The following is a 24,247-nucleotide window of genomic DNA, read 5'->3' as shown; positions in this document are numbered from 1 at the left end:
TAAAAAAGGTCCGCTTCAGAGCGCAGCTGAAAAGCTGCGTTCTGAAGCGCCTCACAATGTCTGTCATGCACTATTCTCTGTCAGTCGGTCACTATCTCTGTCCCTCTCTCTCTGTCCATGTCAGTCTATCCCTCTTACCCCCCCTCTCATACTCACCGATCCCCGATCCCCGGCGCGGCGCTGCACGGCGTTCACACTGCTCCGGCGGCTTTTACTATTTTGAAAAAGCCGGCTGCCCATTAAACAATCTCGTATTCCCTGCTTACCCCGCCCACCGGCGCCTATGATTGGTTACAGTGAGACACGCCCCCCACGCTGAGTGACAGGTGTCACACTGCACCCAACCACAGCAGCCGGTGGGCATGTCTATACTGTGTAGGGAAATAAATAATTAAAAAAAACGGCGTGCGGTCCCCCCTAATTTTAAAACCAGCCAGATAAAGCCATACGGCTGAAGGCTGGTATTCTCAGGATGGGGAGCTCCACGTTATGGGGAGCCCCCCAGCCTAACAATATCAGGCAACAGCCGCCCAGAATTGCCGCATACATTATATGCGACAGTTCTGGGACAGTACCCGGCTCTTCCTGATTTGCCCTGGTGCGTTGGCAAATCGGGGTAATAAGGAGTTATTGGCAGCCCATAGCTGCCAATAAGTCCTAGATTAATCATGTCAGGCGTCTATGAGACACCCTCCATGATTAATCTGTAAATTACACTAAATAAACACACACAACGAAAAATCCTTTATTAGAAATAAAAAACACAAACATATACCCTGGTTAACCACTTTAATCAGCCCCAAAAAGCCCTCCATGTCCGGCGGAATCCAGGATGCTCCAGCGTCGCTTCCAGCGCTGCTGCATGGAGGTGACCGGAGCTGCAGCAGACACAGCCGCTCCGGTCACCTCCACACAGCAAATGAAGACAGCCGCGCGATCAGCTGAGCTGTCACTGAGGTTACCCGCTGTCACTGGATCCAGCGGTGGCCGCGAGTAACCTCAGTGATCGCTCAGCTGATTGCGCTACTCACCGCCGCTCCTCTCACCTCCCTGCAGCAACTGAGGTGAGTAGCGCGATCAGCTGAGCTGTCACTGAGGTTACTCGCGGCCACCGCTGGATCCAGTGACAGCGGGTAACCTCAGTGACAGTTCAGCTGATCGCGCGGCTGTCTTCATTTGCTGTGTGGAGGTGACCGGAGCGGCTGTGTCTGCTGCAGCTCCGGTCACCTCCATGCAGCAGCGCTGGAAGCGACGCTGGAGCATCCTGGATTACGCCGGACATGGAGGGCTTTTTGGGGCTGATTAAAGTGGTTAACCAGGGTATATGTTTGTGTTTTTTATTTCTAATAAAGGATTTTTTCATGTGTGTGTGTGTTTATTTACTGTAATTTACAGATTAATCATGTAAGGTTTCTCGGGGAGACGCCTGACATGATTAATCTAGGACTTATTGGCAGCTATGGGCTGCCAATAACTCCTTATTACCCCGATATGCCAACGCACCAGGGCAAATCGGGAAGAGCCGGGTACAGTCCCAGAACTGTCGCATATAATGTATGCGGCAATTCTGGGCGGCTGTTGGCTGATATTGTTAGGCTGGGGGGCTCCCCATAACGTGGGGCTCCCCATCCTGAGAATACCAGCCTGCAGCCGTATGGCTTTATCTGGCTGGTTTTAAAATTGGGGGGGACTGCACGCCGTTTTTTTTAATTATTTAATTATTTATTTCACTGCACCGTATAGACACGCCCACCGGCTGCTGTGATTGGGTGCAATGTGACACCTGTCACTCAGCGTGGGGGGCGTGTCTCACTGCAACCAATTATAGGCGCCGGTGGGCGGGGAAAGCAGGGAATACGAGGTTGTTTAATGGGCGGCCGGCCTTTTCAAAACAGTAAAAGCCGCCGGAACAGTGTGAATGCTGTGCACCGCCGTGGATCGGGGATCGGTGAGTATATGAGAGAGGGCTGCTCAATTCAGTTACTCAGGAGTTTAGCGGTCACCGGTGAGCCATTCACAGGTGACCGCTAATCAGGACGCGACACAGACAGAGCCGCAGCATGACAATGAAGTCGGGTGAGGTTCACCCGAGTTCATTCTGACAGTGCGGCTCTGTCTGTGTCTGCTGTCATCTGCCATTCAGCTCTGCTACATGGCTGTCTGTGTCTGCTGTCAGCGGCCATATAGCAGAGCTGAATGGCAGATGACATAGTAAAAACGCATCCCTACACATTACACACGCTTGGCAAGTCAATAAATTAAAAAAAAAAAAGGTGCCCAATGCATATGTCACAGAACACATGATCTAAAGGATCGCACACAAAATTGATCAATTTAACATAGACTACTAACGCTCGTGTGACAGCAAATGAACGACCTACGTGCAATCTCATTCAATCGCATATGCAACCTGGGCGTGTCACATCGCATACGAGATCGCACACCTAATTGTAAGGTGTAAGGCTGGCTTTAGAGGTGCATATTGGCTAATCAGATCAGTTGACATGTACAGGGAAAGATGCGGGCTCACCTGCATCAAAGCAAAGGACACTGCCTGACGCAAAAATTCTTCAAAGGTTGTGAAGAAGTTAAATATTAATTTCTTACATTCACATTTAGACTTTTTTTTTTCCACCAAACTGTGGAGAATTAAGTGATGAGCATGATGAGAGATTTCACCAAGATATTTTGGCTAAGGAGAGAACATATCAAGGAAAAAGTAATCCATCAATGCTTGCAGATTACTGTTAGATGATTGTAAGACCTGATCTGATGCAGGAGTACAAGAGACAAGCAAAAAAAAAATGTCAGTGTGAATGAGGATCAAATTTTGTAGTGCAATTTCTGTAACTGTTTATCATTCGTGTTTAGACATGTTTTACTTATATGAATTGTTGTTAAGTTTCCTCTTAATAAATATCAGAAAATTGGCATAAAATATTCATCATCTTTATATTTGCAAAAATAATTAAGTTTCAAGTACTGAAACTTTAATGCATTAATTATATGTGGCAGTAAAAGGAAAACTATTCGATTTTATAGAAACATAATCCAAGTAAAAATTTACATTGCTAAATTTGAATTCAGGAGGTCAAAATCATTAAGAAATGGCTGATTTCAGAACTGAACCTGATAACATTTGAAAATATGTAGAACAGTTTTGATCAGGGCATACCTGAATAGCGGTCTGTTTTGATAACAGGCTTTCAAATGTCCGCTAATTAGTTGTTTAATGCCACAAAATTGGAAAATGTAATAATAATAATAATATTTATTAACTTATATAGCACCATTAATTCCATAGCGCTTTACACATATCAGCATTACTGTCCCCATTGGGGCTCACAATCTAAAGTCCCTGATGTGAAAGAAGGAAACCAGTATATACCGTGCTGACATCAAACATCCAGAAGTTGATTAATTTCTCTTCTATTTAATCAGGTCTACGTGTTTCGGAGGACGCAGCCTCCTTCTTCAGGACATTTATTACAGATAAATCAACCTGAAACCGAAACGCGTAGACCTGATTAAATAAAAGAAAAACTAATCAACTTCTAGATGTATGATGCATTTCCCAGTTTCCTTTTTCTACATCTGTAACATGTCACTCTGGGGCTACAGCAAACACCATTTTATGCCTATGTAGGAGTTGTGATTGGCACAACTGCTACAGGTGAGTACCTTAACTGTTGTCCTGTCAAATCCCACCAGATAAGACCCTATCTTCGTTTCTTATCCACAGCATACTTCTAAGGCCCAGTCACACACAACGACTTACCAGCGATCCCAAAAACGATGCAACCTGATAGGGATCGCTGGTAAGTCGCTGGGTGGTCGCTGGTGAGATGTCAGACCTTACCAACGATGCAGAAACGATACAGGTCACAGTAGCGACCTTAAACGATCTCAGCAGTCACTGTGACCCTGTCACACAGTGTCAAACACAGCGATGTGTCCTGCCCAGCAGGACATCGCCTTTGAAGAAAATGGCCTGGACCATTCTGCAACGACTAGCGATCTCACAGCAGGAGCCTGATCGCTGGTAGGTGTCACACATAACAAGATCGCTAACGGGATCGCTACAGCATCACATCACAGAAACCGCCTCAGCAGCGATCTCGCTAGCGATCTCGTTATGTGTGACGGTACCTTAAATCTAAAGTCCTTATCAGTTTGTCTTTAGAGTGTGGGAGGAAACCTGAGACCTAGAGGAAACCCATGCAAACACGGGGAGAATATACAAACTCCTTGTAGATGTTGTCCTTCGTGAACCCAGGACCCCAGTGCTGCAAAGAAACAGAGCAAACCAGTGAGCCACCGTGTCGCCTCATGTAAGTGCTGCGTTAGTAGCTGCACTATTACAACTAGTATAAAAAACAGCACAGTACATGTGAATGAAATTGAAAAATCTCATTTCTAAATTTTAAAACAATTTTGTTCTCATACTCATATGTTCAACCTTTGCATTTGTTGCTTCTCCTAACCAACATTTACATGCCTCATGTCACATGTTTATCCAGTTCTGTGATCTTTCTAGGCCAATCATCAGCTAACAGCCCATGCTGCTTTTTAATACTATACTTCACATCTGACATCATTTTATTTATTTTTTAAAGATGATTAGCAAATGTTAACAAATAGAATAGGTTAACAGACAAATGAATAGACATGATGTACTTTTGCAGATCCTTATCTCACAATACTTTGTGTATAGTTCCTTTCTATCCCCTCAGTTCTGCATAGCTTACATTCTTGGCTAATTAAAAAAACACTACATCATTGTTAAATAAAACTGTACCCAGGATTACCCTAATTTCCATATGCAGATTTATCTGCACTGACAGCCCTCTTTTTCTTTTCCTTCTCCCTCTCAGTGTCTCTCCCCATATCTTTGGGCATTGCATTGAGACTGCTTCGAGTAGCTTCCTAATATGCACACAATCAAATAACGAACATATTAAAGACAATGGACGTCTGCTGAGATTGATTTTTTATTTATTTTTGTTAAACCTACTGCATTCTTTTACCTGATTTTAACTTCTTCAGCCTGTGGAGCAGCCTGCTACGGATGGAAAGATGAAAACCTCATGCAGCTGCTATCAGCTGTTTCTGAATTTACTCTACGGAAAACAGAAAAACTCCCAATGTGAAGAAAAATGATCTATCTTTATATTGGCAACACAAAGATTTTGTCCTGAAAATGAATATACATAGCCTCGGACTTATCGGTGGCTGGAGAAATCACTTTCCTTTACATTATTTAAGGTAGGTAAATGCATCTTATGTCTTATCTATTACGTAAAGCTTTTTTGTGGGTATCCGTTTTAGGTCAAACCAAGAACATACACAGTATGTCTTTTTTGCAGTGCCATTAAAGAAGCTCACAAAACTCATATTGGCTACCAAGGAAATTAGGTTTTTCTTAGCACAAAATATTAAGTGATTTCTATGTACTTGAGTTGTTCTCAGAACCATTTTTTAATGAAAATATTTACGAAGCTTCAAATAAATATTTGAACTTTGATTAAAACAACGGAATCCTGCAATAAAGTAATTAATGTTACAAAATTAAGTACAGTGTTTAATTTGTCTGTTGTGAGGCAAAAGAATAAGGTAATAATTTTTATTGTACTGTTCAGTCTCAAGACGTTCTCTGTGTTAATTGGGTTAAAAAAATTGCAGCACTTATTAGAAATTCTAATTTCACAATGCAGCTCTGACAATACGCTCAGCCTGTGAATTATTCACATCTTTAATTTGCTCACTTAATAACAGTGTTCTGTAATCAGAGAGCAGAGCCTGCTTCCCATGCATTATGTATGACGCTCAGGACTTAAATGCAGGACATTATGAAGCTCTCAGTGGTTCAGTAATTAGTTTTCCACAAGGCGGTACTTAGATATTAAAGTACTGGAACGCATATTTCAAACAAACTGCACGCTGTAACTAATGATGTTTTATCCCCAGACAGCCTTGTTCCAATATTTTTTTTTTTCTAAAGAAACACTTGTTGATCCTAGAAAATAAAGACAAGTGGGAAATGACATGTTAAAGAAAGTGTAGTGACTTTCATGTCTTGATTTGTATATTTGCTAATATCAAGGCTTCTGAGATATAGTCCTCTTTCTAAGAATGTTTTCCTCTTTAAGTACGCACAACAGACCTATAAAATGAAGGAAAATCATCTAAGTATGTCTTAGTGAGGCCTAGCCACTCTTTTTTTTAGAGTTGACACTAGTAAATTTGCATGTAAGACCATGAAGCAACTGGGGCGGGGAGAGGAACGTCAAAGAAGACTAACTGTTCTAGACCAATCCCAAACCACTACCATATGATTCATGTAAAAAGCACATGGAGACTTCATTTTAGTAGCGAATAGTATCAACCATGCTAAAACAAATGAGCAATTGTATAGAAATTGAAGAATAGCTACTGTATGCGTTTTTCCTTGACATTAGTCCTACCTTGGAAGATGATAGGCTGAGTATAACCAGATATTCAGACTTACATAAACGAAGAAGTTTATAAATGGAGCAAAATGTCATCTCACCTGTCTGAAATACATGGCCAAGGCTTCAATTAATCGAAAAACGATACGACCAACACAAGATCAGCCATGAAAATGCTAAAATCCAAATTTATTTAATCCTTGGAATTTTAATAGATTAAATTTGTTTTTAATCATTTGACCTTGTGCTGGTCGTATTGTTTTTCTTTTTTTAAGACTAAGTTTATGCTTGTCATTGTGTAAGGAGAAATAATGATCTGTAGAACTGCTTTACTATGTCAATAAAAAGGAAACGTAACATTTATTTTACCAAGGAAACTTCTAAGTGCATTTTTAGGTTTGTATATATTGCACTCTGGCAAATGTGAACTTCAATGGTTGGATGAATCTCTACGGCTCCCACAAAACTCCATAAACTGCAGGTATAAATCAGGCTGGAGTTTTGGACCAAACCTAGAAGTGAACTGTTGCTTTTACCTTTTGAAAATACCAGTACGACTCTTTTTTTTTATAGACTGCTACCTTTGTTTTCTGCAGTGCAAAATGAAGTAGCAAAACGTTGCTGTTCCCCAGGCAATCAGCAAGGACTGGCAAATATATGATCCTAACTGCTCCAATTATCAGTTCACCTCTAGAGAATAGCGCTGCTCCCAATGGTAGACTACAGCTACACAAGTGCATCAGTTAGCTGCAGTTTTCCAAAAAAGTGTATTAGGAAATTATTTGGAACCAAAGGGTGCTGGCAAAAATTACCTTTTCATTTTAATAGGGACTGTAGACTTTTAAAGTGCCAGTCATTCCATCTGTACATATAATGTGACTGAAAAGTTTGTACACACCTGTTGATGCAATGGCTTTCCTCATTCTTACTGAAATATGCACATTGTAATTTCAGAATTACGGCAGTTAGACAATGAAGGAGAACACATTATAAAAAGAAATTAGTAAAAAATAAACAGAATCCGCATACATTTAAACAGTGCGGTGACAGGATTGAGGCAGAGGAGCTGCTCAGCACCGTACAGCAACATACTGTCATCACCGAGGCCCGCAGCTACAGAGCAGGATGCGCAGGCACAGGTAAATGCTCCAGAGGAGTCGAAGAGGACAGTAGGCAGGAGCGTAACTACTGCAGTCGCAGAGATAGCCACTACAACCGGACCCAGGCCTGCCCCAGCCCCTGATTCAGATGGATGTAGATCTGCGGGCACGAATCCAACTGAAATACATCGCAGCACAGAGATCTGTTGGGTCCCTCTACTGCAAGGTGCCTGCCGCCAATTAAAACAATGAATATTCATTGCTCCCCACGCACACAATCATGGGCATGGGGAGCAGAGAATATGCTGACAGCTGCTGGTGCTCTAAATGGTCGCGCATCACACTGACGTCATGCGCTGTGCGCTTACAGGCTGGTAAGTTACCGGCATGCCAGTATGGCAGGAGAATGCCGGGGGAGCATAGGGTAGGTGAGTATAATCGTTTAATTTTTTTTTACTGTGTGCTGGGGTGGGACTATATACCAGGAGGATGGGGAGGCTATATACAAGGAGGACGGGGAGGCTATATACCAGGAGGATGGGAAGGCTATATACCAGGAGGATGGGGAGGCCACAATACCAGGCGGATGGGTAGGCAACTATAGCAGGAGGATGGGGAGGCTATTATACCAGGAGGATGGCGAGGCCATTAAACCAGGAGGATAGGGAGGCCCTTATACCAGGGGGATGGGGAGGCCCTTATACCAGGAGGATGGGGAGGCCATTATACCATGAGGATGGGGAGGCCATTACACCATGAGGATGGGGAGGCCATTATACCATGAGGATGGGGAGGCCATTATACCATGAGGATGGGGAGGCCATTATACAGGGAGGATGGAGAGGCCTTTATACCAGGAAGATGGGGAGGCTATTATACCAGGAGAATGAGGAGGCTATATATCAGGATGGGAACATGCTTGGGAAATATACCAGGATTTGGCTATATACCAGGATGGAGACATGATGGAGCCATGTAAACCAGGATAGAGACATAATGGGAGCATATATACCAGGATGGGGCCATGATAAGAACATATACTGTATACCAGGATGGGGCCATGATGGACCATATATACCAGGATGGGGCCATATATACCAGGATGAGGATATGATGGGGCCATATATACCTGAATGGGGCCATATATACCAGGTTATATCCATGATTGGGGATATGATATGTGATCTGGTCATAGTATCGTGGTATTTCTCCCTTGTGTGTGGTAATATTCGCATACTATGTGGTCTAATTATGGTGTGGTGATAATATTCTCTTGTATGTGCCTGTATTCGGTCAACTTCCAATCTCGAATGTGGCTCTCAAGGTCAAAAAGGTTGGGGACCCCTGGACTAGATAATGTAACACTCAGTCATAGCATTGAGATGGCAAGGTCCACAGAGCAGAGAAAAGAACATATTTTGAGATGAAGAGGTAAAAATGTCATGGGTATCAATTCTGCGACAGTAGCTGGCAATTCAAGAGGGAAAATGCTTCACGCATTTCGCCAATTTTAGCTAGCTAGCTTTAGGGTTGGAAGCTAAGGAAGCTAGTCTGTCCTTAGTACATGATATAGAGTGTATAGTAAAACAAACCAACATCTTACATGCTGGCAGTTAGATTCACATCTCCCAATGCCTTCCATCAGTTTTTAAACCGTATAGGATATTTGGATACTGATAATCGTAATCATGTTGAAAAAAATCACAGCATGCTGTGTACGATCATGTACATCACCAATACAAGTCTATGGGTGTGAGAAATAATGTAGACGGCACACGGACCATCAGATTTTTGCCTTATACACATCTCAAAGGGAAAAGAAAACCTAAAAAACCTAATATAAAGATATACAGTACAGTTGGTAGATATAATTGATCATAAAAATTGACCATTGTTGGCAACAAAGTAAAAGGCATTGCCCTGACAATTTCTTTTAAAATTCCATCCTGGTGTAATCTAGATAAGTATTGACATATAATATTTTAGAATTGTATCATTTTTACCACACAATGAACTCTGTAAAAACAAAGCTCAAACAACAATAGCGTAATTGTTTCTTCTTTTTATATCTGCCCTAATTTGATATTTATTAAATGTTTTTAAGGATATTATACCGTTTGTAAAATGAATGATGATGTCATTCAAAACTACAACTTGTCCTGCAAAAAACAAGTCCTCATGTGACTATCAAGAAAGCATAAATAAGTTATGGCTCTTGTAATATGGGAAGGAAAAAACGACAAATTTAGGGGTCTTAAGGGGTTAAAGTAGTGGATTCTACAGATATCATATGACCGGTTTGGGGCCCTATGAATTCAGTCAAGCTCTATTAGAGTAGGAAATAGATCCCCTAACAGGTTAAAGGGAACCTGTCAGGTCCAATATGCACCTAGGACCACGAGTAGTTCTGGGTGTATATTGCTAATCCCTGCCTAACTGTCCCTGTATACACTAGCAAAGAGTAAGGGATCTTTAGAAAAAGTATTTCTAAATATCTTTTATCTTATGCTAATGAGCGCGGTCACTAGTCCCAAGGGTGTTATATCCCCCGACTAGCCACCCTCCTAGCATGGCAGCACGCCCACAGGGGTGTACTAACATGTTATTCAATGCAGCGTCACTAGTGGTGCCACGCATACCTGTGTTCGCTGTGACCGCACTTCTGAATGCCGGGAACTTCCGGTCATGCGCAGTATAAAGTTGGGAGTACGTGACCCAGCTTCAGAGAGGTCTACTGCGCATGACTGGAAGTGCCCGGCATTCAGAAGCGCTGTCGCAGCGAACACAGCTATGCGTGGCACCGCTGGTGAATAGCATGCTATTAGGCGCCTGGGGTTGTGCTAATGTGCTAGGAAGGTGGCTGCTAGTCGGGGTATATAACACATTTGGGACTAGTCCCTGCGCTCGTTAGCATACGATAAAAGATCTTTAGAAATACAATTTCTAAAGATCCCTTTGTCTATGCTAGTGTATACAGTGACAGTTAGGCAGGGATTAGCAATGTGTACCCAGAACTGCTCATGGTTCTGAGTGCATATTGCACCTGACAGGTTCCCTTTAATAGTGAATGTATAGTGGGTTCTTAATTAAGGAGAACAAATGTCTTTAATGCACAGGTTGTTCATATTGTTTCTATTTTAATGGAAACCTGTTACATCAAGCAGCACTATTTACCTGCAGATATAGTGTTAATCTGCCCGTAAATAGTGTGACTAGTTCCTGTTAAGGGCTCATTCAGAAGCACGTTCAATGTTGTCCAAACTCGTGCTTCAATGCACGTGTCAACAAGTGCCTGGAGTGCAACAACCCAATAAAGAGGACTCAGTAGTGACTCACGACAAGTATCTATTTTACAGCAACAGGCAGTTAGAGGAAGGACAAGTAATCAATAAGTGATATAAGCATTCAAGGGAAAGCAAATCAATTCACAGTTTGCAATATGTAAAGTAACATCGACTGATCTATTACATACAACTAAAGATTCTAGTTAAGAAATTCTACTTGCACTAACCCAATCCGAGTCTGTCAGTCAGGGGTGCGTCAGTGTTACCCTTCTAACAGCAATGATAAACCTGGCTGACTATCTGGCTGGGTGCTCTGGAGAAAAATAGCCACTAAAAATAGAAATATAGCTCTGGCACACCTTGAAGAAAATTAGGCAGAAAGTCTTGGTTGGTGCTGAATGAATTTTTTTTTGAACACGAAAAGTAAAGTCTGTCCTCACGTTTCAGTCTAAATAGGACCTTTCTCAAGGGTTCTATCAGACTAAAACATTGGAATCAGTAATCAAATTGCACCAAAAACGAAACCGCATGGGGTCATCGTAGACTTGAAGATGTTAGTTTAGGTACTGTAACCATGTGACAAAGTTTTCACATAGGCAATTCTATGATATCGGGAGGAGCCCTACTAGGATGTCTTAAGGAAGCGGGAGACTAAAGTGTAGTCTGGTCATATATTGTAGGACGGGGTGGGCCCAATATAAACATACAGTGTGTAATATCAAGTGGGATGTCCTGTAATGACAGGGTAAACCGGGCAGTTGCAGCTTATCTAGGTGATTAAAGCCCAATGACATCCTCATCTCCTCTAAGTGATACCCCTCAGGATCTGTCCTGAAACACATGTAGCTGGCACTAACGTGAAGTAAACTGGGCCAGAGGATTCCTCTTCTGATCCAACTGAAGGCATTTACCTTGCTACACTACTGCGTTATGCTCCTCCTTACCTTGTATAAGAGACTTGATACTTAGTCCCATCTTCAGTGACCCGGCCATCCGGCTTTAATCACCTAGATAAGCTGCAACTGCCCTGTTACCCTATCATTACAGGACATCCCACTTGATATTACACACTGTATGTTTTTATTGGGCCCACCCCGTACTACAATATATGACCAGACTACACTTTAGTCTCCCGCTTCCTTAAGACATTACTGATTCCAATGTTTTAGTCTGATAGAACCCTTGAGAAAGGTCCTATTTGGACCGAAACGTGGGGACAGACTTTACTTTTCGTGTTCAATAAAAATACATTCAGCACCACCCAAGACTTTCTGCCTAATTTTCTTCAAGGTGTGCCGGAGCTATATTTCTATTTTTAGTGTTACCCTTCTAGTCACAGAATACACTTAAGCTGGAAAACTCAAGTTCTACACCGACGAGCAAAAGGGTAACAATTAGAGATGGGTGGACTCACAGATAACCGGGACCTGCGGGTCCCTGTTAATTTTTTTAAAAAAATCCGGTTCCAGTCCGGAATCCAGTTCCCACATAAGTCTACTGGGACCAGAATCCGACGATTAACAATGATGGTGGAAGGGATAGGGAAATAGGAGCACACACGGTGTACTCACCGAGGGTCCGTGTCATGGAGGTAAGCTGTTTCCAGGTTGCAGATTCATTTCCGGGCTGATAATTGAATATGTCACTGCTTTCCCCGCCCACCGGCAACAGTGATTGGTTGCAGAAAGACGCACCCCCAACCTGTATGACAGCATGTCTGATGCTTTCAATCACAGATGCAACATGCGTCTAGATCGTGCAGTAAAAATAAATAAATTAAACAATTGACGTAGGGTCACCTCATATTATGATACCAGCACAGATAAAGCCACAGCTACAGGCTGCAGCACCCAGCCATGCGCTTATCTTGGCAGTATATCAAAGTAAGAGGAACCGCATGCAACTTTTTTTTTTTAAAAAAAAACTATTTAAATAACTAATTTAAAAAACTGACGTGCGATCCCCCCAATTTTCATACCCAGCCATGATAAAGCCTGACATCTGGGGCTGGTGTTGTCCAACTGGGGAAGCCTATGGTTATTAGGCCCCCAGCCTAAAAATAGCAACTTGTAGCTACCCACAATTGTTGCATCTATTAGATGCGACAAGCTGGGCACTTTACCCGTCTCTTCCCAAGTGCCCCGATGCAGTGGCAATCGAAGTAATGAGGGGTTAATAACAGACCACAGCTGCTACTAAACCCTAGATTAGTGATGCTGGCGTCTATAAGACTCCCTATCACTAATCTGTAAGTGAAAGTAAGTAAAATCACAAACACCAAAAATATTCTTTATTTGGAATAAAATACAAAAAAACCCTCTTTATCCACTTTATTAACCCCAAACACCCCGAAGGTCTGAAGTAATCCACATGAGGTCCCACGACGATCCTGGCTCTGCTACAGCTCAGTCACAGTGAGCGGCCATAGAGCATAACTGCCCGCTGTGACTGCAAACAGAGACTGAGCCGCACGATCAGCAGTGATGTCACTCAGGTGATTTGCAGTCGCAGCTGCCAGTTCCCACGACCCTCCATCTGTGACAGCAGGTAACCTCACCTCAAGTGACCTCACTAAAGTCAGTGAACCCACCTGCATCTCCTTACAGAGAACTGTGTTTTTTTGCCAAAAGATGCAGATTTAGGGCTCTTTTCCATCTGATATGATGTGCGTATTTTTCTCACCTAGGATCCGTATGACATGTGAGCGTCATGCGAGTGCCATGTGAGTGTTATGCAAGTCTGTAGATTTTTAACACCAAAGATCCGTGTGACATGTGTATGCCATCTGTATGACATGCGTATGCCATCTGTATGACATGCGTATGCAATCTGTATGACATGCGTATGCCATCCGTAGTGCGATTTTTTTTTTTTTTCTTTTTTTCTCGCTTGCATGGGGGTACGAGAGCTGAGACTCGGTGCAACACGCAGCATGCTGCGATTGCACTGAGAGCCCGATTTGTGTGAAGAAAAAACGGTATAGAGTAAACTGTCTCATTGATTAGCCATGGTGCGAGTGCAATCCAATATTTTATCAGATCGCACTCGCACCAGCCCCAGCTGTCTGGCTTTATCATGGCTGGGTATCAAAATTGGAGAGGACTGCACATCGGTTTATTTATTATTATTTATTTAAATTAAAAAAAAAAAAAGCTGCATCCGGTTCTTCTTATTTTGATACACGGCCAAGATAAATGCAGGGCTGGGGCTGCAGCCTTTAGCTATGGGCATTATCTGTGCTGGGTATCATAATATGGGGCGACCTTAAGCCAATTGTTTTACTTTTCAATTTATTTTAATACCTCGATACTGACCCACATCACAGCACCTGTGAATTGTTGCAGTCAGATGCTGTCACACATGCTGAGGGCTGACTGTAACCAATCACAGACGACAGGGAAGCTAGTGGGCAAGGAAAGCAGTGCACATGCGATGAGCAATAATGAGTGGCAGAAAAAGTGAATGCGCGACTTGGAAGCAGTTTGCCACCATGACAGTGTGACGCCCTGGCCCAGCCAGGCAGTCACAGATAGGGCCCCGCATTACACCAGTCCCCTAACAAGGTGACAGCAGCCAAACATTTAAACCCTAGTCACCTCCCTCAGTGCTTGATGGACACACCAGGGGGCGGAGTCAGGCAGTTGGACACGCCCATCGAGGAGTTCAGAGAGCCTGAGACAGGAAAGAGTAGTAAGTCTAGTCCTGAAGTTCAAGTCTAGAAGCAGGCCTGTGTGTCAGGTATGCAACTTACTGACAGGTGCCAGGGTTGGAGCCCGGGCACCTTTGGCTAGGAGGCATACGGAGGCCTCTGCCTGCAGGAGCCAGGAAGACGGCTTGGTGGAACCGTGGTGGACCGGGACAGAGTAATGGCCCGCCTGTACCGACCCGGGGAACCCACTCGGAAACCGGAGCATAAAGGGGGGTACTCAGACCCTGAAGCTAGGTCCAGAAGCTGCTGAGGGCTAGCTAATTAACTGATTGCGGCCAGGACTATAGGTTCTGTCCCACCCAAAGTCCTGACTGAAGACAACAGCCCAACGAGGGGGATAGAAAGCCACCACCACGGCAGAGAGATCCCATGGGCCAGTATCTGCGGGCAAAGGACTCCTTTGGCAATCACAAGCCGGGGAGTGGACTCCTGGAGTTGCAAACGCAGGTAGTCCATCATCACAAAACGGGTGCAGGAGAAAGGCAGAGACCACCAACCGGGTGGGGGACCAGACTGGAGCTGGCTGTGGGCACCGACCACTATCACCTTGGTTTACCAGAGACTCATGTGTGTTTACTAATAGTGAGTACATCAATGCCCTCCGGCCGCCCATCTCCCTGCACCGCCCAACTACTCCCACAACGGGTCCCGGGGCCACCATCCCTAACCACGGAGGGGTTAACAACTTGCTGCGCAACATTTCCCCCGGGTGCCCCCGTAACCGCAGCGGTGGTGTCTACCTTCACCACAACCCGTGGGTGGCGTCACAAACTCAAACACGGCTCAGGCCATACACCTATGTCCCCCCAAACCGCCAACCCCTTTTAAATCGAAGTGACCGTTCACCCCCCGGGTCCGGAGTCCCTTGAGCCACCCACTGAAGGTCCGGACCCGAGCGGCTCGGCTGCCGCCGAGCACGGGGTGGCACAACAGATCCTCAGTACGTATGAAGCGCTCGCTTCATTCTTATTTTCTTTATTATTCCTTTATTTTTTTTTTTTAATTTCTCGAGTGCCAGATCCGGATCAAACACCCAAATCACCTTGCATCCAATCTTCTACTGTCCACTTGAGTCAGCGCTTCTTATGATATTGAAGTTGAGGCTTCTTCACCTTTTCTCAGGCCATCATTCCAGACTTGTGTTATGTGGGTCGTGCAGTGCTTGCATGGACATCTGTGATCTCCAGTATTTGTTCTGGCTGCCCATACATAATAGGATTCTATTTAAATAGCTTGTTCTCACCCACAAAGCTCTCCACTGTACCCCATTCTCCCTACATCTCCACTCTCATCTTTATCTATCTCCTTATCAGATTACAAAGTGGTGAGTGTGTGCAATCTAAGCACCTGGCCAAAAAACCCATGTGGGGTGTGCTAGCCCTGTAAGCCAGGCGCTGCTGTAGGCACAGACACTGGAGGAATAGCATGGTAATGAGTGGTGAGTACATTGACGTCCCTGCTGGTTAGTGCAGAGAACGCCAGCATTACAAGTATGTCGGGTCAGGTGCAGCAGCAGAGAGGCAGAGTTAGCAGCCTATTGCTGGGAAGTTCCAAGTAACACCTGATGTGTTCCCAGCCTATTGCTGTAGAGTACCAGGACCAGGTATTTAAGGCACCCTCCCCTATTGGGAGGTGACTGTGCAATGTTGTTTCCTTTTGCCAGTGTGCCTTGTGGCTACTAGCTCATTGTCTAGTGGCTGGATCCTGTTCCAGATCCCATTCCTGTTCCCTGTTCCAGCCTAAGTTCTGATCCCGACCCTGGTTCCAGCCTGAGTTCCTGATCTATTGCTGTGTTGTTGGTTCCAGCCTGAGTTCTTGATCCCATTTCTGGTTCCCCATTTCAGCCAGAGCTAATGATCCATTATTGTGTCACGGTACCAGCCTGTGTTCCTGTTTCTGCCCCTGTGTCCTGGTATCAGCCTGTGTTCCTGTATCCATTTCTGTGCCCTGGTACAAGCCTGTTTTACTGTATCTGTAACTGTGTCTTGATACCAACCTGTGTTCCTGTATCCATTCCCTGTGTCCCTGTACTAGCATGTGTTCCTATATCTGTCTCTGTGCCCCGGTACTGCTCTGTGTTCCTGTATCTGTTCCTGTGACCGAATGCCAACCTGAGTTCCTGTATCTGTTCCCGTGTCCTGGTACCAATCTGTGTTCCTGTATCCGTTCTTGTGTCCTGTTAGCACCCTAAATTCCTGTATCTGTTCCTGTGTCCCAGTACCAGCCTGAGTTTGGGTATCCATTCCTGTACCCTGGTACCAGCCTGTGTTGTTTTATATGTTTCTGTGTCCCAGTACCAGCTTGTGTTCCTGAATCCATTCTTGTGTTCCATTGTCAGCCTGAGTTTCTGTATATATTCATTTGTCCCAGTATCAGCCTGAGTTCCTGCATCCATTCTTGTGTCCCGGTACCAACCTGAGTTCCTGTATCTGTTCCTGTGTTCTAGGTATCCATTCTTTGTGTACCGGCACCAACCATACCAGACTGTTTTGCAGTATCCGTTCCTGTGTCCCAGAGCCAGACTGAGCTCCTGTATCTGTTCCTGTGTCTCGGTGTCAGCCTGAGCTCCTTTATCCATTCCAGTATGCCAGTATTTGCCTATGCTCCTGAATCTGTGTTCCTGTCTGATCCTAAATCCTTACGTTCTCGCTGTACCTATACTAACTTCCTTCCTGCTAGTTATCTTCATCTTGTCCCAGCAGAGGCTCTACTCCATCTTGCCTATTTCCGTCACTGTTAGCTTGCACGGATCCGGGGACTACTTTGGAGTGATACCTTCAGCACAAATCTAACCTTACCGTAAGAGGCTCTATAGAAGACCTGGTAACTACTTAGTCATGACCCTCCAGGGTAGGCCTGTGATCCATGGTCCAGTGAATCCACATTCCCGTCCTGGCCAGATCGGTCATTGCCATTTTGCCCATAACAGATTACATAGGCCATGGATTCCACTGACTCTGCTAAGCCTTGCTCTCTGAGTTTTTATAGAGAAGTCCCATTTGTGGGATTGACAAGATCAATATCTGACCATAGTCCTGCGGACGGTGCACACCTGTTTTCTGCTTTAACAATTCCACTCTGGCCATAAACTGGATTAAATCCTTGCACTCCTGCGGATGGTGCAGACCCATTTTCCATATTGGACTTTTCGTTATGGCTAAGTTAGTGAGGTCGGACCGTGGACTTTTCAGAAATGCCTGTTAAGCCTACTTTACATGTTGCAACGCCCCCATCGTATGTGCGGCACGTCAATATGTCTTTGGAGTGTGAGTGAAGGAAACCCAACACAAACCTGGGAAGTACATACAAACTCCTTGTAGATATGGTCAGTGATGAGTGGGCACTACCATGCTTGTAATGACTAGTGATGAGTTAAGCCTGCTTTACACCTTACAATTAAGCATACGATATCGTATGCAATGTGACACGCCCCCATCGTATGTGCGACACGTTTAATTTGTTGAACGTGCCGCACAAACAATTAACCCCCGTCACACATACTTACCCCTCCATACGACCTCGATGTGGGCGGCGAACGTCCACTTCCTGGAGTGGGAGGGATGTTCGGCGTCACATCGACGTCACGCGGCAGCCGGCCAATAGAAGCGGAGGGGCGGAGATGAGCGGGACTTAAACATCCCGCCCACCTCTTCCTTTCCACATTGCCGGCTGCAGCCGCGGGAGGCAGGTAAGATCTGTTCAATGTTCCCGGGGTGTCACACACTGTGATGTGTGCTGCATCGGGAACATTGAACAACCGGACGTGCAATTCTTCAGGATTCAACGACGTGTATGCCATGATCGTTTTAACGTTCAATCGCAATCGTACGTACCTGTCACACACTACAATGTACCTTACGATGCTGGATGTTCGTCACTTACGACGTGACCCCGCCGACACATCGTAAGATATATTGTAGCGTGTAAAGCGGGCTTTAGTCTTGGGGTTTTTATTTTTCCCCACCTATGGGCTTCTTGTCTGTCTCCTGTATAGATGCCGGTACTTGAGTCATATGTCTGACTCTGTCAGAATTTTTCAGTTACTGTTGTCAGTAGCTTGTTTGCCTTGGCATTCTGCTCTTTTGATTTCAGATAGTTTTTTGGCCTAGTTTGATTGAGGGGGCATAAGGAAAGGGGTACTGTAATGCTGGCGATCCCTGCACTAACTGAAATGGCTGCCAACGTACTCACCACTCACTGCCTTGCTGTTCCTCCAGCATCTGTCCCAATCAAGGTTCCCGACTTCCAGGGCCCACACATGCCACATGAGTTTCATAGGCATGAGCTTAGGTCATGCACAATCTCTGTTTCTTAAAGGGGCAGCAAGCACACACCTGATGTGTTCCCAGCCTATTGCTAGGGAGTACTAGGTGGCACCTGATGTGTTCCCAGCCTATTATTGGGTATTATTATTACCAGGTATTTAGGCACCCTCTCCTATTGGAAGGTTCCAGTGCAACATTGTGTCCTGTAGCCAGTGTGCCTTATAACTACTAGCTCATTGTCTGATTCCTGGATTCTGTTCCAGATTTGGTACTCACCCATATGCCTGATCAAGTTTCAATTTTGAATCCAAATCTGTCTAATTGGCTGAACCTTCTCCAGTGTCCCGGTCCCTTCCTGAATTCCTGCTCCTGTTCCTTGTTCCCAGTTCCAGCCTGAGTTCCTGATCCCATTCCTAGTTCCCTTTTCCAGCCTGAGTGCTAGATCCTCTTCCTGGTTTCTGGTTCCAGCCCGAGTTCTTGATGCTGTTCTTGATTTCCAGCTCCAGCCTGAGTTCCTGATCCATTCCTATGTCCAAAGTACCTGAGTCAGTTCCTCTCTCCTGGTGTCAGCCTGTGTTCCTTTAGCCTTTCCTGTGTCCCAGTGTCAGCCTGTGTTCCTGTATCCATTCTTGTGGCCTGGTACCAGCCTGAGATCCTGTATTCATTTCTGTGTGCCAGTACCAGCCTGTGTTATTGTATCCGTTTCTGTATCTCAGTGCCAGCATGAGTTCCTGTATCTATTCCTGTGTCCTGGTATCAGCCTGTGTTCCTGTGTCCTGGTAGCAGCTTTTGTTCCTGTATCTGTTCCTGGGTCCCGGTGCCAGCCTGAGTTCCCGTATTCATTTCTGTGTCCCAATACCAGCTTTAGTTTCTGTATCTGTTCCAGTATACCAGTACCTGCCCATGTGTCACGATTGTTTCTCGCGGTTGAGAGATGCGTGATGGTTCTGTGATCTGAGCTTCATTCATTTGGTAGCTGAGCATATTAAACGTATTTGCTTTTTGTTGGCACATCAGAAGTTAATTTCAGTTTTTCCTGCTAGCAGTTCCTAGCTAATCACCTCATGTGTAGCCGGTGTATTACCCCTCCCATCTCCTTTAAGTAGCCTCTCCATCTTTCAGCTTCCGCTGGAAATAGAATCTTCTGTTCCTGACCACCTAGGTGACCACACGTCTCTAGGAGCTGCTGGTTGTTGGAGTTATGTTATTGCAGCTATCAAGTTTGTGTTGTGTTGTATTCCTCTGTGTGTCTACTTTTTCCTGCTTGTTGATTAGTACAGCGGTGGGGCTAATGGCTCCAACTGGCCATCTCACTAGCCAAGGTGTTTGTAGGGCTAGTGATGGATTAGGTATCTGGCTCGCCGACGGGTTGAAACACCCCGTTTAGGTACGCTAGGGAGCTCAAGAAACAGCTTGATGTGAGTCCAGGAGGTTTCCTCTCACCCCTCTCCCCAGCTGCAGGGCCCACCTTTGTAAAGTGCCCTTTGCCCCCCTTGTTTGTTGTGTGTTGTGTATTGTGTCAGACGTCTGTGGATCTGTGCGCAGCAGTCACTCAGTGTATTCGGACACTGGCAACTCCGAGCATGACACCATGTTCCTTTCTTAACCTGAACCCGCACCTGGTCCCGTCCGGTCTGCACCTGTATCAACTTCCTCCCTGCCAGTTATCGTGATCCTGTCCCTAAAGAGGCTCACTCCGTCTTGCCTGTTTCTGTGTCAGTGTTAGCTTTGACAGATCCAGGACTACCGTGGAGTGGTACCTTGTGGCAACCTGCAGCACAAATCTAACCTCAATACCAGAGGCTCTAGAGAAGACCAGGTAGCCACTTAGTTACGCCCCTGTTGGGTAAGTTCGTGGACCAGTGGATCCACATCCTTGTCCTGGCCAAATCATTGTTGACGTCTCTGCCCGTAACAGTTGCATTCAAACGCTTCCCTGGAGGAAACACACTGGTTACACTTCAGTTCCTGTCAGTTCTGTCCCACCTGCAGATGGCGGTATTTGATTAGAAATGCTATAGAACATACGATCGTCTTCTGCTTGCCAACCCCTTTCACATGGACTGGCCATGTCTCTCCCAACCTGACCGTGACAGCTTATTATATTTATATGAGGCTGTCACACATGTTCAGGAGACCCGTAGCTAGTCCATGCATTGAAATCCGAGATTAGATATAATTTAACGGATGTCTGAATGAGTCCTTAAAGTTAGTGGAAGGGATTTATGATGTGGCCAATATATTAGATTGGTGAAATGCTGCTATAGATACAGTTATGGCCGTAAGTGATGGCATCTTTGAAACTGTTCCAGAAAATGAAGTATTTCTCCCATGAAATTATTACACATGTTTTGTTGTGCTCATGTTTATTTCCTTTGTGTGTATTGGAACAATGCAAAGTGCAGATGGTGGATAAGCAGCTCCATTAAACATTCAAAGAAATTCAAGCTGTCCTCCAGGCTCAGAGTGCATCAACATCAGTGCACACTATCTGTCAACATTTGAATGAAATGAAACGCTATTGTAAGAGACCCAGAAGGACCCCACTGATGACACAGTGACATACAAAAGCTAGACTGCAGTTTGCCAAAATATACGTGAGTAAGCCAAAATCATTCTGGAAAAACATCTTTTGAACAGATGAAATCAAAACAGAGCTTTTTGGTAAAGCACATCATTCTACTACTTACCAAAACGGAATGAGGCTCTCAAAGAAAAGAACACAGTACCTACAGTCAAATATGGTGGAGATTCAAAGATGTTTTGGGGTTGTTTTGCTGTATCTGGCACTGGGTGCCTTGACTGTGTGCAAGGCATCATGAAATTTGAAGATTACCATAGGATTTTGGGTCGCAAAGTGTCAGAAAGCTAGGTTTGCGTCCTACATCATGGGTCTGCCAGCAGGAGAATGACCCCAAACATACCACAAGAAGCGACCAAAAATGTATTGAAACAAAGCATTTCAGAGTTCTGAAGTAGCCAGCAATGAGTCCGGATCTAAATCACATTGAACACCTATGGAGAGATTTTAAAATTGCTGTTGGGAGGAGGTACCCTTCAAATATGTGAGACCTGGAGCAGTTTGCAGAAGAAAAGTGGTCCAAAATTCCAGTTGAGAGATGTAAGAAGCTTTTTGATGGCTATAGGAAGTGATTGAGGTTATTTATTCCAAAGGGAGTACAACCAAATATTAAGTTGAGGGTGCCAACAATTTTTTTTTCCAGTCCATTTTTGGGGTTTTATGGGAAATTAGCCTTTTTTTCATTGTTTGTGTTTGTGTTGTTCCAATAAAAACAAAGGAAAAAAATGTGTATAACTAAACACCTAATTGCAATAATTTTTGGGGAGACCAACTTCATTTTCTGGAACAATTTTAATACTATGTGATATAAAATGGGCTGATGCTAAAATTCCACTTTTCATAAATGTAGATCTATGTGACTTCACAAAACTTCTGTTTGTGCATCACGACTGCAGACTTGTAGCCTAAGGCAGGGCTACCCTTTTACATATTTTTTTGCATGGCGAGCAGACATTTTTATAGATACCTTTTTGCGCTACGTATGACGTTTTGATAGTATCTTTTTGTATGTTTTGGTGGAGTTGCAGAGCAGAAAACGACAATTCAGTTATTTTAATTTTTCTTTTTACGGCATTTAGCATATTGGTTAATTAATTTACCATTTTGATATAATAATAATAATGATAGTTATTCATTTATATGGCGCTATTAATTCCACAGCGCTTTACATACATTGGCAACACTGTCCCCCATTGGAGCTCACAATCTAAGGTCACTATCAGTATGTCTTTGGAGTGTGGGAAGAAGCTGGGGAAACCCATGCAAACACGGGGAGAACATACAAACTCCTTGCAGATATTGTTCTTGGTGGGATTTGAACCCAGGACCCTAGCGCTGCAAGACTACACTGCTAAACACTGAGCCACCCATAGAGCTATCTTTTATAGACATGGCAATACCAAATGCGTCTATTTTTCTTTTTAAATGGAGAAAGGGGGAGGTGGCGTCATTGACTTTTTCTTTTTTAATATTGTTTAAACGTTTTTTTCTAGCTCCATAATGTACAATCTAGGGGTACAAAGGACTAGTATCCCAAAACAGGAAATGTTGCAGATTGACTTGACTATGCCCAAGTTGTAGAGCACCAGCTGCAGGGAGTTTTGCTAATAATAATAATAATGTATATGTATGTCATGTGTCCCCCCTCTGGTTCACCTTTACCAAGCTATTCATGATTGACAGGGTGACCAAATAGTAAAACAAAGACTAATAGGAAACGTGAGGCGTCATGTAGTGGAGATTTCTCTTCTTTGTCGTCATGTTATGTTCACCTCTAGCTACAAACTGCTTGTTACAATTATACTGATTGCTTCTGTATTATACGCAAATATTCTACTTTTTAAATAACCAGCAGAATGGATATGTTATAAACAAATCCATAGTCAATCCCCAAAGACAGCAATTGGAGCTGAAAACATGCCACCTATTTATATCTGGAAGGAATCAATAAGGATAAAGTTTAGTCCTCTCGGCATTGGCTGTCAGTAGCTTAAATTCTGCCAGTTATGTTTGAAAGGGAATTTGCCACCAGCTTTTTGCCACCTAATCTGAGAGGAACACCAGGTACAGACAGAAACCCCGATTCCAGTGAATCATCACTTATTAGGCTGCTTGGTTTTTAATTTTGATAATCTCCTGCTCACAAAGTTATTTTATCATTAGAAGACTAATAAACCTGCTGCAATATAGTCGTCCATATTCACAAGTTCTGTAAGGTCTCACCCACATCACTGATTGGCAGCTTTCTGCTTATGCTCAGTATACACAGGAAGCCACAAACGGTTGTGAGGGTGGGGTTATACAGAGCTTAGCAGTAAGAAAACTGCTTGATCTGCAGCAGATAAAACATTGATTTTATAAAAACGGCAACAAGCAGCCAAGTAAATGCTACATCACTGGAATCAGTCTCAGTCTCTATATCATACGGCTCTAAGATGGGGTAGCAAACACCTGATGACTTATAGGCATTATTTATGAATATTAATAAAATATATTACAAAGTAATGTAGAATGAAAAGAGGACTTTTTACCAAATTTTTCATGCATCTTCGTTGTAGAAACACTGGCAATCAAAGTACTTGTTACCTAAACAGTAAATTTTCTTGTAAGTCCAAGTGGGCATTACCAAAGAGATTTCTCAGGGGGTGTATACGTTTTCCTTTTTCTGATGCTGGCCAATTCTAAAAAGGCAGCAACACATGGGAAAGAAGAACATGCCACCACAGCAGCATAGAACAGGCTCCATGTGAGACATGTATTACCAAACAGTATTCTTTCCTCACTACAGAATGATAACTAGAGTGCAGCAGACCTGAGGGTGATTAACTAACAGCATTCAGATCTCATAACCAGCAATCA

At 44.0% G+C, this 24,247-nt stretch overlaps 1 long non-coding RNA gene across 1 annotated transcript in view; it reads left to right on the top strand.

Moving 5' to 3' along the window:
• The first annotated feature begins 4,914 nt into the window (after positions 1-4,914).
• Positions 4,915-24,247, top strand: part of LOC142295282 (uncharacterized) — a 346,889-nt gene continuing 327,556 nt past the window's right edge. Inside the window, exon 1 of the long non-coding RNA XR_012751407.1 lies at positions 4,915-5,265. This is a non-coding gene — a long non-coding RNA (uncharacterized LOC142295282). The remainder of the gene's footprint in view (positions 5,266-24,247) is intronic.

The sequence above is a fragment of the Anomaloglossus baeobatrachus genome, chromosome 3 (genome assembly GCF_048569485.1).
Source record: "Anomaloglossus baeobatrachus isolate aAnoBae1 chromosome 3, aAnoBae1.hap1, whole genome shotgun sequence".
In the NCBI taxonomy this organism is placed as follows: domain Eukaryota; kingdom Metazoa; phylum Chordata; class Amphibia; order Anura; family Aromobatidae; genus Anomaloglossus; species Anomaloglossus baeobatrachus.
Note: the sequence above shows the minus strand (reverse complement) of the source record. Positions and strands in the feature narration are given on the sequence as shown.